The sequence below is a fragment of the Ips typographus genome, linkage group LG16, assembly GCF_016097725.1.
Source record: "Ips typographus isolate SLU linkage group LG16, UJ_Ityp_2.0, whole genome shotgun sequence".
Taxonomy (NCBI): Eukaryota; Metazoa; Arthropoda; class Insecta; order Coleoptera; family Curculionidae; genus Ips; species Ips typographus.
This window is the reverse complement of record NC_138437.1, coordinates 1928853-1943741: the sequence shown is the minus strand read 5'-3', so window position 1 is coordinate 1943741 and position 14889 is coordinate 1928853. Positions and strand designations below refer to the sequence as shown.

Sequence of the window (14889 nt, the reverse complement as noted above, 5' to 3'; positions counted from 1 at the left end):
AATTTCATGTCTTACTTTCCAAAGTTCCTGAATGGCTTATTTTAATAATTTAGTCACTGCAGTGAAAAAGTCTTGATATTTTTATCTTCAGAAGCTTGTCATTCCCTCAGGTGAATAATTGCCTACTGTGTGGAAATGTTAAAAGGAAACAGAAAAACTGTATTAATACAATCACAAACTCCTTTTTAAATTTTTTAAACAGGTTGTTTAAATCCACTTACTTTGACAAATTTTTTCTTAGTTTAGAGGGTTTTAAAGACCAAATTTGCATTTCTGGGATTATGTTATGATGTGACAGAAAGAAGATTTTGTAATTTAAGTTGGTCTAAGAAAATGGAAATTTTTCTAGCCAGATAAAGAAACAGTATAAAAAAAGAGTATGCGTTTTATCTTCTTCTCAAGCACCTTTCCTAATGTTAAATACAATATTAGCAAGGAAGAGAGAGGATTTCAAAAGTTCAGTTTTTTTTCTGCAAACATCAATTAACCTCTGAAGATCAAAGATACTCAACACATACAACAGCAGCAAACCTGTTATCAATCAAAAACTTAGTTTCGTTGCATGTTGTTACTCTAACATGTTTTTGGTCAGTTCTGGTGTTTCTCAAAGCTCTATCATTGGGCCTCTTCTCTTCAACATTTTTTTGTTTGTCAAGGATCTTCTAAGTGATCTTTACCTGTTAGATATTGCTTATGCTAAGGTTTTCAGCTTGATTGACATCGCCTTTATTTAAAGTGAAATATACAGTACTGCAAACAGGCAAAATCTTAGGATTTGTTAGAGTTATGTTTCAAGCAATTTTCGAATCAAAACGATAATTTAGACGTGATAATTAATACATTATGGATTTGATTTTGATTTCTTTTTTATCTTTTTTGTGTCCGATTTTGCTCTTGTGTGGTATTTTAGTTTAATTAAATAATTCAGTTTTTACACTCTAATTTTTTGGATTTTATATTGAATTTTCCGTAGGAAATATAAACTTTAATATAATTATTATAGTATTTTTCATTAAACAATTCTGTCATGCTTAAGATTCAGACAGGTATAAGCAGTACTCTGATTCTGTATGAAGTTATTGAAGAAGAATCTTCATCCCAAGAACAATTTTAATTGACATGGATTTCTGAAATATTGTGAGACTGAGAGAACAATGGGTGTTAAGTAAACTGGGAAGAGATTAGTGGAATAAGAGGAATAATACCCCCCTATTAAACAGTTTAAGGAAATATTTCCTCGCAAAGCATTCCCCATGAGAGGGATAATGATTAATCACAACGACGTCTTTGCCTGCTCTTCACTGGTTTTTATAGCATTTCTCTTTATAAGTATCAAAGTCAAATGAAGGTTTATCAACTGTTAAGTCACAGAATTCTGCTCATTAACTTTGATTTTATCTGTTGGTACATCAATGTTTTGTGATTTTTTCTAAAAGAAGTTGAATTGACAGTATGTGTATTAAAAGTGATATTTTGCTTTTTGTTCGTAAATTTATTTGCCAGTTGTTTACTGGATTCGCATTTTCTTTAGAGACGACTTTGGAAATAGTTTAATGACTTCTAAATTGCAAATGAAGCCACATTTTTCTAAAATCAGGATTCAGTTTTGATCACAAATAAATAAAGTCGCAGAAGAATCTTTCGCCGTGTCAATAAAGTCAAAGATTAATTCCAAATTCCAGTGTTGGCCCAGCTGTTTAAAAAGCAGCACACTCCTCATTGTCCACAATACTTTACATACAACAATTATATAGATTCAGTTTAAACCAAAGCTGTTAATGAAACTAAAGACTGTTTTTTTGTATAAATAACTGCCACTTGCAGATTAACTGATGAACAACAGGTAATAATGCTGGGAATCAGTCTAAAGACAAAATCAGAATCAAAATCATCGTGGACATTATGAAGCGTATCTTGGAAAGCAAATGGCAATGGGTGGGGCATGTGGCCAGAGAGAACCATGACAGCGCGAGTAACACATTGGCGACCAAGACAGATCAAGCATAGCGTAGGCAGACCCCAGAAAAGGTGGCTAGAGTGCTAAACGATATCAAACCGATTGTGGGGAAAAGATGGTCTCAAAAAGCACAAGACAGAAATGCATGGAAGCGGATGAAAGAGGTCTACGTTCAGGAGTGGACAAAGGAGGTCTGAAGAAAAAGAACCAATCTAAACCAAATTAGTTGCCAAAATACCAATGTCTTCAATTTGCAGAGTTTCCTGGGCCCTAGTACCTACTTGAAAGCAGGGAACAGAATTCTCAAGAGAAGTGTTGATAGAATGTGACAGAAAAAGCTGACAAATGACGGGTTCCTGTCACATTCTTCAAACCTTTGTCTTGATAACTCCCTCGTTTCAAGAATATGCACCCATGTTCTGTAAATTTTATAATTGAATGAATATTAATAGGAAAACTGCTTCAACAAAGTGGAGGAAACATTTAATTACCTGTCTACTAAAGCAAAGTCAATACTCATCAACCTGCGTACTGAGTTCTTAGTTAATATTTTTTTGATTACACCTAACTAGAGAAAGGTAACTTTTGCCCTCACCAAGAAGACGAATTAACTAAAATTACACGAAGAAAAGTTAATTATCTCTTTATCTTTATACCAATAGGATCTAGAAACCCGAAATAAGTGCTAAATAGGTTAAAAGAACCGTTTACTTTAGTAACAACAGTTTATCCACCAATAAGCACACACTGACTACTTTTGTTGCATGTCTAAATCTACAAGAGCTGTGTCTATTCTACAATTTAGGCTTCTGTCAATTAACGTTTAATGCTGCTTTATGTGTAAGAGAATATCAACTAATGCCTAGTCTTTGAAGTAGTGATGAAAAGACTTCTTTTCAGAAAAAACCCTGTAATACATACAGCCTTAACGGTTTTGGGTCCTTCTAATCTTATTGCCTATTTTAGGATAAACACTTTGAGCTTCCTCCTTAAAGGTAAAGGAACGTAACTTCTTATTAGACGCAGTGGGTTCTTAAATCCAAAACGAAGGTTTGAGGATATTAAGTATGATACTTGGGGTCCAAAGAAGTTAAGCCTAAATCCGATTAAGGTAAAAACGGCTCTCGAGTAGAGAAAAATTCTTCCAGGAAAATTACATTTTAAAGTCTTATTGATTGTTTTGTTATTGAGTGGATTTTATAATGGAGGCGAGGTATTTATAATCGTTACAATAACACAATAACAAATGCTGAAAATTTCCTGCAATGATAAATCATTAAGGGGATCGGTAAAGACGTTTTTCGATCGCAATGCCTGGTCTACGTGTAGACAAAAATATAAGAAACAGTGTTCGTTTTTTGTTTATGTCGACAAAACTAAGTCGGTGTTTACGCAAGGTTTGGTGAATGTGCGAAAAGTTATTTTTGTCATCAAAAAATTTTGCAAGTAGGAAAAATACTGACTTGAAAATTATGGTAATTTTTAGCATTTTGTTTAAATTCTTCAAATTTTTTTATTGGCGTACTATTAAAATTATATTGACTTACGCACATCTAGCAAGTGTCTTCTTTCATATGCCGTTTGAAAAACGGCAATATCTAGCCTAGCTTTTTTTAATTTAGGTGAAAAGTTTGTCATAAAATGCATTGGATATCCCATAAGATGAAGCTTAACTGGAGTTGTGAAAATTGTAGCAAATATTTGTTTTAATACGCAAATTGCTTAACTAACATACGAAAAAGCTAAACAAATTTAGAAATAAACGTGTAAATAATAAAGGAATTTAGGCCACTGTAGAACATGGATTTGTGCGTTTATCACTAGATGGCACTGGCACTTTTGCTTTGAAGAAAAATATACTTTTGCCTTTTGCATAGTGAAAATTTCTATAATAACAATATTTATGCAAAGGTCAGGTTCACTTGATGCGTTACCTTTGTATGAGAATATGTGTAATTGTAATTCTATTTTCCTAGTTTATTTCCCTGAAAATAAACATGTTAAAACAACATACACATACAAATATCATTACGTTTTTCCTACGCTATTTTCAAGTACGTTCCTGTCAATTTTGATGAAAGATCTTATTGGGAGTACTTTCAAGATTAACGTTTTGACGCTGACATTCATTTGATTTACAGCAACGCTTTTAGTTTAATTATATTGGAAATAATTTCTCTCGTAAATTTAGATTTGCGTGGGTAAGATTGTGTTTTTAGTAAGTAACTTTTGAAGTCATATTTTAGCATCATATGGAAAAGTGAAGGTTCAACGCGAATATGGCAAAAAAACTCTGACGTCCACATATACAGGAAATACGCCAAGTACTTAGAGTTTGGTAGCTATTTTAATACAAATAAGGGCCAGTTTTATAGGTTCAGTTTAACATTACTCTAGAGTTTAAACTCTAAAATTAGCATTGAAATCTAACAGTTAAACATCAGATTGATATTTAACTTTAACCTATAAATGAGTCTCTAAGAAGTATTTCAAATTCTAGTTTAAGCATCTTGCTATTGAACCACTGCAAATCAATGGTCTTGATATAGATAGAGAACATTTTATTTGACATGTGTCAGTGTATGTGTGTGTGACAGTTGGTCACATGACCACTCATCAAAAAATCAGATTCACACATTTCTGACCGTCACTTGTAAATGTAAACATACTTTTTCTTAAAATTGTCATTTGCGCAACATTTAGTTAATCTACTGCCTGGAATTTTATTCTCAAATTTAATTACTTGTACTCACTTGGGTGGTAAATTGATATTCCGACCTCGTTCCAATGATAGAGAGAGTTTGGTCACCCTGTGTGCAGTTTCAGAGGGAAATTATTTGTTTGATGGATTCAGTTTCTTTGACGACTTTTACGCAAGTTTTACCCTTTCAGATTTTTTCGTATCTCGTCTAGTTTAGGAGATTCAGAGTCCAGAAAATTCATTTTGGGGAGCAGAAACTCAAAAAGTGCCTCAAAACTTTGAATGTCAATATCTCAGCCAGTTTTTAAGATACAGAAACGAGAAACCACTCAAAAAATCCTTTTTTTCTTCCTCTTTAACGTGATGTGCTTGAAAATCACTTTAGACTCTTCCAGAGTACAGGGTGAGCCAATAAAGTAAAAGTTGTTAGAGTTTGGTCACCCTGTATGCAGTTTTAGAGGGAAATTATTTGTTTGATGGATTCAGTTTCTTTGACGATTTTTACGCAATTTTTACCCTTTGAGATTTCTTCGTATCTCGTCTAGTTTAGGAGATATTCTAGAAAATTCATTTTGGGGAGCAGAAACTCAAAAAGTGCCTCAAAACTTTGACTGTCAATATCTCAGCCAGTTTTTAAGATACAGAAACTAGAAACCAATCAAAAAATCCTGTTTTTCCTCCTCTTTAACGTGATGTGCTTGAAAATCACTTTAGACACTTCCAGAATACAGGGTGAGCCAATAAATTGAAAGTTGTAAGATGTTGGTTACCCTGTATGCAGTTTCAGAGGGAAATTATTTATTTGAAGTCTGGATTCAGTTTCTTTGACGATTTTTACGCAATTTTCACCCTTTGAGATTTTTTCGTATCGCGTCTAGTTTAGGAGATAGTCCAGGAAATTCATTTTGGGGAGCAGAAACTCAAAAAGTGCCTCAAAACTTTGACTGTCAACATCTCAGCCAGTTTTTAAGATACAGAAACTAGAAACCACTCAAAAAATCCCTTTTTTCTTCCTCTTTAACGTAATGTGCTTGAAAATCACTTTAGACTCTTCCAGAGTACAGGGTGAGCCAATAAAGTAAAAGTTGTTAGAGTTTGGTCACTCTGAATGCAGTTTCAGAGGGAAATTATTTATTTGAAGTCTGGATTCACTCTCTTTGACGATTTTTACGCAATTTTCACCCTTTGAGATTTTTTCGTATCTCGTCGAGTTTAGGAGATAGTCCAGAAAATCCATTTTGGGGAGCAGAAACTCAAACAGTGCCTCAAAACTTTTACTGTCAATATCGCAGCCAGTTTTTAAGGTACAGAAACTAGAAACCACTCAAAAAATCCCTTTTTCCTCCTCTTTAACGTGATGTGCTTGAAAATCACTTTAGACGCTTCCAGAATACAGGATGAGCCAATAAATTGAAAGTTGTTAGAGTTTCGTCACCCTGTATGCAGTTTCAGAGGGAAATTATTTATTTGAAGTCTGGATTCAGTTTCTTTGACAATTTTTACGCAATTTTCACCCTTTGAGATTTTTTCGTATCTCGTATAGTTTAGGAGATATTCTAGAAAATTCATTTTGGGGAGCAGAAACTCAAAAAGTGCCTCAAAACTTTGACTGTCAATATCTCAGCCAGTTTTTAAGATACAGAAACTAGAAACCACTCAAAAAATCCCTTTTTTCCTCCTCTTTAACGTGATGTGCTTGAAAATCACTTTAGATTCTTCCAGAGTACAGGGTGAGCCAATAAAGTAAAAGTTGTTAGAGTTTGGTCACCCTGTATGCAGTTTTAGAGGGAAATTATTTGTTGGAAGTCTGGATTCAGTTTCTTTGACGATTTTTACGCAATTTTCACCCTTTGAGATTTTTTCGTATCTCGTTTAGTTTAGAGTTTCTTCCAGAAAATTCATTTTGGGGAGCAGAAATTCAAAAAGTGGTCCTTTTTGCTGGGCCCAAAGGCTGAAAGTATCATTACCGCCCTTGTCTTTATTACTTAAACTTAAACTGTCCGTCGGTTGTAATCCTTGTACTTTCCTGCTCTTATATACGTAAATAACAATAATAATTAACCATTTTTATGCTCCCCAACTAGTTCCAACATGAATGAATGACATATAATTATGACTAAGGGTATAATCCGAAATACATCAAAAGGTTTTTAATTTCCATGTGAATGAACCAAATTAATTTTGAACCTACGAAAAACTTATAAAACACAATTCTTTATTAAAATTAACTAGGCAGGATTTGTTGCACTTTTAATATAATGAAAGGAAATACTAATTGAACTCATTTAGTATTTAATTATCTATCTAGGAGTTTCAAAGATAACTACTTTAAATAAAACACCCACAATAATTTATTTTGTTTTGTATCTAGTACGTTTATGAAACCGCTTTCGAAAATTAAAGGAATTAATAAATGTAACGGTCAAAGGTTATACTGAAACTTACTAAATTCGTCATGTCAACGTAATTTAAAAATAGAAACAACAAAATTGATAATTAAACAATGTAATAATTGATGCTGAATTGAAAGCCTAAATACACATTGTAAAAGCACTGGAAAGTTGTTTATAGAGTCCTGAATAAGCAAATTAAATATTACCAAAAGGCAACAATAATTCCAATGTTGGTTTTCTTTATTAAGTTATTTGGGTCAAAAAAGCTTTGTTTATGTTCACGAAGGAAAACAAAGAAAAGATAACCATTTGTTACAAATTAAAACTGAACACACCTGAGATTCTTTTATTCTCTGTGTTTCAGCTTCATGTATTCAAAAGCCTAGAAAGAAAACAAACAAGAACAAATACTTCGACTCTCTTTTTTTGTTTGAAATGGTTGTCTTAATAGGTCCATTATTTTCCTTTCGACTTGTTGCTGAATCACTCAGCCCATGTGTTTTTCCCTTATTAATTCGCCTTTTGATCCCTTCCTAACTAAGAGACTCTTTTTGGCATTGTTTTTGTCTTTTCTACCAAAATAATGGATTTTAATTTGTTTTTGTGTGTTTACAAATATGTATTGTGCAGATAATTAATAAAATCTTATACATAACCAAAATGTTTTTTAAAAACTGAAATGGGTGAATATGATGAACATCTGAAGATTGAATAAAAACAATTACACCAAGTGGACCTATGTTTTATATTTTTTTTATTTTCACATCTCTTTAGAAAAAAATCGTTTAAACAACTATTCTAAATTGTGTTTTTTTGTGTTTAGGGTGGTAAAGTTTTAATTTTTTACACCTTAGAGCTGTAAAAACATATTATAAAATGTATACACGGTGTTCCTAAATATTACATTCTAATTAACAAAAAGTGGTGGTTTGGCTTGTTTTAAAAGTGAAAGTTCATGTGAAGAACGTCTGCAAATGTTTTGCTTCCGATGTACAGGGTGAGAAAAAAACGAGACATGAGAAAATACCACATTGTAAATTTTGTAAACTTAATTAGCTTGAATATGAAAAAAAAATTTAGTTTGCATAATTTAAATTAATGTAGACATTTTTTTAATTCAGTTTTTTAAAAAAATTTTTTCTTATTTTTTTTCTAAAATGTATTTTTTGGTGGTTTTTATTTACACTGATGATTTTTTGATTTATTAATTTTAACTGTTTGTTTTATAAATACACTAATTTTGACTTCGGATTTATTATATTTTTTTACTGGTTGGGAATGGTTAAGTTCACTTCCTTATGCTTTAGTAGAATTTTATTAAATTGCATAACAGAATTGGGATTCTCTTTTACAGTTTGTACATGAAAATAAATAATGTTATGGTCGATTTTTGCTTGCTACTACTTTTAATTCTTATGACAAATCGTATTATTCCAGTGATTTGTTTGGAGCCAATTTCAACTCTAATAACGTTTGAATTATCTAAGTTCTTACTTAGGTAATTCAAACGTTATTAACAGTTTTCCAGACCTGGAGGAAATAAAGTAAATATTAAACCTTTTTGAAGATTCTTTTGTACCTGCTTGACATTTGAATTTAATATTTTTTAGAATGTTAAGAAAACGTGAGGGAGATGAAATATTAAATACAATATTGTGCTTCCTTCAGCTGGTATTAATATAAAAAACTTTTATGAAGATGAGTTTATTTACCAAACTAATTGACGTTGTTATGTCCTAGTTTGGCCCTTTAATCTCTGATGGTAAATCGTGCTGTTTCAGCGATCTTTTTGACTCCAATTTGAAACCTAATGGCTTTTAAAATGTTTGACAGTTTTCAAGACCTGAAGAAAATTGACTATTAAACCTGCTGATGATAATCATTCATTGCTGTTATAACCCATTTTTGCTTGCTGCCACTTTTAATTGTTGAGAAAATTTTTCAAGAAACTGTTCTGTTTGAGGAACCAATGGTGCCCCAAGTTCCTTGAGAAGCTTAAACCAATAACAACGCACGACGGGTTCTATGTTGTATTTGAATGTAAAGTCGAAGGGTACCCAAGACCCCAAATCACCTGGTTTCAAACTCACATTATCAAGGAATCCGCCCATTTCCAGATTATTTACACTGAAGACAACGTGGTGTTTTATTAACAATGTTTTCCCTGAAGATGCTGAAACCTTCACTGTGAGGCAAAGAACTCTGCTGGATTTGCTTCCAGTACCGCTGAATTAACAGTTTAAGGACCGCTATCATCTCACGGTAAATTTCGAGGAAGAGCTTGCGCAGAACATCTTTACTGCCTGATTGATATCCTAGAAGAAATGCTTCCAGTGTTCGACATCAAGTGGTACCAAAACGGAAAACGCGTTTCCACTAAAAAGAACGTTACCATTACTACCACATCACTTACACCACATCAATGCCCATCAAGAAGATGACCAAAAAGCAAGAAATGGCGAAGCTCAGCAAAGGACATGCTACAGTGGAATTCACTTTAAGGGTTAGAACCACTAAGAAACAACGGCCGGAAATTATGGAACCGTTAGTGACTACCGTAGTTGGGTACCCTAAACCCGCTGCACAATGGTTCAAAGATGAGGAGCCATTGGAGCATCCGGAATGAAAAAGAAACGGTGATACGTATACTCATAAAGATACAACATCAGGTAATACAGCTGAATATACTGTCAAGGCTATGAACCCGTTGGGTTCTGCTTAAACAGGTGCCTTCCTCAATGTTCAAAGTGAGTTTTTGTATTGCATATACAGGTTGTGTTTGAAAGATAAAATTTTATACGATACTGGTGATGATCAAACGGATTCTCATAACCTAATTCTGCCTAATACGAGTAGTGTACCGCTGATGATTTTTTGCACATTAAAATACCCTCAAAATGCTTTAAAATTTATTGAACTGCATCAACATTTTCTGGAAAACGAACAATCCTACTAGACAAATTTTAACTATTTTGTTTGAAATTTTTAAGCTTTATTAAGGGTATCAAAAAGCAGTTTTTAAGACATGGGGTAGGAGCAATATTAAACATTCTGTATATTAGTTTTACAGCTGAGAAAACCCTTTAAAGAATGTATTTTGGTAGGTTTATGTATGGAAATATATGACGCTGTTATAGTCTGTTTTTGCTTGCTTTCGTCAATTGCTGATGTCGTTTGACGTCAATTTAAACTTTGAACTTTTCGAACTTTCAACAAATTTTCAAATCAGTTAAAATTGTGGTTTGAACTTTGAACACCCTGTAACTCAGTTATTTTTGGGAGTTCAGGGTGGTTCAACCACTTAAAAGAACCGTTTTGAGTTCCTATTTCCAGTAGTGTAGAGTAAAAAATTCTATCTTAAAAATTGCGTACAGGGTGACAAAAATAGTGAACCACCATACTTTTCTTGCACACCCTGTGAAAACAATTTTTAAGGATGTCAAAAAAACTGTCTTGGAGACATGTTATAGAATTCTAAATCTTTCAAAAATAACTTTTACACCAATCTGCTGGTATTTTACACAAGTATTTCATATTGTTATGATCAATTTTTGCTTGGTATTATTATTAATCCTTAAGGTAAATCCTACTATTCCTACTAAGTGATTTGGCTGATGCTAATTTCAACTATTATATTATGATGTTTCAATTTATTATATTTTAAGAATGAAACGTTTGAAAAGTGACTTTTGATCTGCTGGTATTAATAGCTCAAATAGTTTCTCATGCAGGTCTCGTGCTTATTTACGAGAATAATTGGTTATGGTCCATTTTTGGTTGCTAGCATTATTAATTCTTACGAAAAATCCTATTATTCCAATGATGTGCTTGACGCTAATTTGAACTGTAATGACGTTTTAATTTTGTAAACTTTGCCTATTTTTATCAAAAAAACTTTTCTAAAATAAAGGTTTTTTTTTCAGTTTGTCTGTGAAAAAGCTGTGATAATAACAATCGGTCACATAGTCAAATGTTAGTTTTGCTGAATTTTTAAATCTGACTCAATTTTTTGAGTGTCAACTAACTAATCCTAGCTACTTTTGCTAGGATTAAAGGGCTAAATTACAAGAACACAACATGGTTAATAAAAAAACCAAGCAGAATTTTTTAAAAAATCCTGTTTAAAAAAATCCACTTTTAGACAAGAAATCAGTATTTCAAGACAAATACACACAATTACTTCTATCCTCAAATTTGCAGAGGGACTTAAACTTTCATTACAATTTGCCGACAAGTTAACCAACAGACCTTCATAAATAATGAAGTACACGCCGACAAACGAGAGAAAGCAATTATATCGTTCTACCATTAAGGCTTGTATGAAGGCCGGTCAGTTGAACAATGATTAAGTTAAACTTGACCCATATCAAATACGTTACTGTCACATGATGTTCTCGAGTTAAACAATGATGATTAACCCTGAATCTAGTTGCATGCAACACGGGCTAAACGATAAGCCCAGCGTAATTGAAACTGATTGAGTCCAAGCTAATTAAACTGGCCACCTTTCAAAAATAATAATGCACATTGGAAGCTGCAATTAAGATTTTAAAATAACCATCTCCTCTGTTTTAATTGAGGCTTTATTAATAATTAAAGTTTGACGGAGCAAGTCTCAAATTGGATGGCTACGAATAAAATATGTACTAAGTTATTGATTATATTTAGCACCCCAGTTTCAGTTATTCTTTGTTTCGTTGTGGCTAAATGTAGGTATATTAATAAACTTTCAAGAAGGCTATGGCGGAACTGTAATTAAAAAGTCTTTTGAAAATTTAATTCATTTTGAATTAAATACCTCTATACTGCCACAAGCAATTTACAGGGATTTGAATCTCACGCAGTTTCAGACATCGCATTATAAAAGGCACACAAGTGATTTCAATCATCAAAACGTGTTTTCTCGATTTCCCGTTACATGTTCAATCGTAAAAGCAAACAGTTTCCAATTGAGACTTTTTTCATCTAACGCCGTTCAATTCAGAAGAAAGAGGTAACATAATTGATTGAATTGACATACATGTGAAGAGGATGATAAAAGGTTTTTTTATTTTTTATAAGAATAGCAAATTATGTTGAAAAATGTATGATAAGCCGTTTAGATTTTTTTGTTATTTTACCGCAAAATGAAGAGTTAATTTATTTAAAAAGGGAATATTTTCTACATGTTCAGGACTTAAAAAATGATAGGAAACTATAAAATCTATAACGTAGAGGTTTTCCAGATTTGGATCTGTCGAATCATTTTTTTGCTACTTTGAATAGTTGATTTTGCAATACGATGATCAACAACCGATAACAGTTAAATGATAAACCGTAAATCTTCGCAAATGTGGGTACAATCCCCATTCCTGCATGGAGGAAATTAGACACCACCAACAGTTGTACGGTTAAGTTGAGTTTAAAACAAATTATTTAAATTAATGTCTTTATACAGGGTGGTCTAGTTTTAAATGTCAATAATCCACTATCCGATAGTCTATCAAAAAATAAGTTGACATGCATTATGTCATTTATGGAACAATTTTGAACAAAAACTTATGAAATGAATGCTCATGTGATGTGAATGACGTTTGTCAAACTTTCAGTTCAGTGGCGTAGATGGTGTTCATTTTTCCACTATACTACGCTTTTCTACGCTGACTGGATATTTCCCAAAAATCCTTGTTTAATTTAAAGAAAGATGTATCTCCTGTAAAATTTTGTGTCACAATTCCTTACGAGTTATTACGTTTTAAAACCCAAAAAAAAAGAGGACACCAATTGTAAAACTTTATTTTATAAAAATAAATCTGCAAGAAGTGGTTTCTCCACCACATTTGTACAAGAAATACTTTATTTTCCAAATTGAACAAGGAATTTAAAAAATCTGTAATTTTTGAAAAATGTCCAGTGACGTTGAAAATAAGACGGGAAAATGAAAATCATCCCCCCAACTAGACAATTTTGACAAACGTCGTTAACATCACATAATGAGGATTACTTTCATAAATGCTCCAATGGTCTGACAGATATGACAAGAAAACGATTTTTTTAAATAAAATTTGGAGGGTTGTAAATGACATCAATTTGAATGGTGAATTATTGACATTTAAAACTGGACCATCCTGTATATCCTGTGCAATTTTCCATGTTAGTCATAATTGCCAAGTAATTATTAGATCAAAAATTTCATTGGCAAAATAGTTTACGTTAAGTTTAAGGTGTCAATCTATCGATACATTTGAGAATATTATAAGACAAAATAAGAAATGGTAGATGATAAGAATGGATGCTGGTATAAGATATTATTTATGCCAATCCAGATAATATCTAAAAATTAGATAAAATATGTACTATTCAAGTAGTACAAAAATCAGTATCTTATAGAACTAATTACCTGCTGTCTTAGTAGAAAAAATTTGGTGCTAGAAATCAGTAGACAGCATTTTCATTATATTTACATTACATTCTTATGACTCTTCTTGTCTGGTATACGCAAATTTTAAGAAAATTGACAAGATTCACTAGTTTTGAAATTTGATTGATTTGACGATCTTTGGATTGATGATGACGCCATAATTGCCAACAGGAACATTGTTGTTTTTTTGAAAAATTTTGTTCTTAAAAGCATTGCTAAAACAATTTTAGCAGCATCTGACAATTTTCAAATAATGTGATAAGCATCATCATTATTGAAATTTTTAATAGTCTCTGGTGTTATTGCATCTGACCGTTGTTAAGAGTTTTGAGAGGTTTTCTGTTAGAAATAATTTCTCATTTGTGACATTTTTTTGAGACTAGAAACAATTGAAAACTTTATAACCATTATGAAGAAATGGTAATTGTAAAAGGCATAAAGCATTTTTAAAAGAGTTCGAAATTTTCAATATACAAAAGTAAAAATATCAAAACTGTCCATTCTATTAGATGGGATAGAGAAACGCTCTAACTTAATGGTTTTGACAAAGACAAAAAACTAACCCAGAAATAGCTTAGCTTAGCGGCTGTCAAATTTCAAATTTACGCTAATTATGCCACTTTTATGTCAGTCTCTGTTTTTCAATTAATTTTCTAAATATCATTAAAACGCAATGAACAGTTTTGAAAATTCAGAAACTTACATTTACAAAATCACTCTACCGGCAGGTGAAAATATTAAAATATTTCTATCTCATTTTAAAAAGATTGTTGCAACTAGATAATTACAGGATAAACAGAAAGATATCTGATACAAATTTTGAGAGATTTGCAAAGTTTTTAGAGCCTCTAATATTTCTAAAACTATATTTTTGACAACTCCAAAATTATTTCCGAGATGAAATTCACGAGATTTTTGACTTTACAACTATGAATAATATGATTGTGAAAGCATCTGACATTTTTTGAGAGTTTAACGAGTGTTTTGGTATTTGTAAGATAGCTCTCAGTGCATTTGTTATTTCTTAAAAAGATCTCCGAGTTTTTTAAAGCTGCAGAATTTTCAAAATCGTTCTAGGGGCAGTTTAAAACCATTTAAGAAATATCTGGTAATCTTTCCAAGGTGGTATTTCACGAGGTTTTAGAAGCATGTTGTTATCAAGATCCCAACGATTTTGTGATTTGGAAAGGTTTCACCCTGCATAATGCGATATTCTAATATTTTAAAAAAAATATGTTGACGTTTGAATCATGTGGCTTATGATGGAGTCACAAATAAAAAACAAATTTTAGATAAAAAACGGGATATAATTATTAATCCATAGAGATTCTACATCACTAAATAGCAATAATTAGCCTGTAAGTACATGCCAGATGATCCAAATCAGTTCAAAAATAGTTCAGAATCCTGAATATAAACAACTCTAAGGAGGAATCTT

The 14889-nt window shown here is 32.0% G+C and overlaps 1 protein-coding gene across 1 annotated transcript in view; it reads right to left on the bottom strand.

Annotated features, from left to right (window-relative positions):
• LOC145738941 (cuticle protein 18.6-like) overlaps nucleotides 1-14889 on the bottom strand; it is a 99317-nt gene that overhangs the window by 14286 nt on the left and 70142 nt on the right. The gene's annotated exons all lie outside the window — the stretch shown is intronic.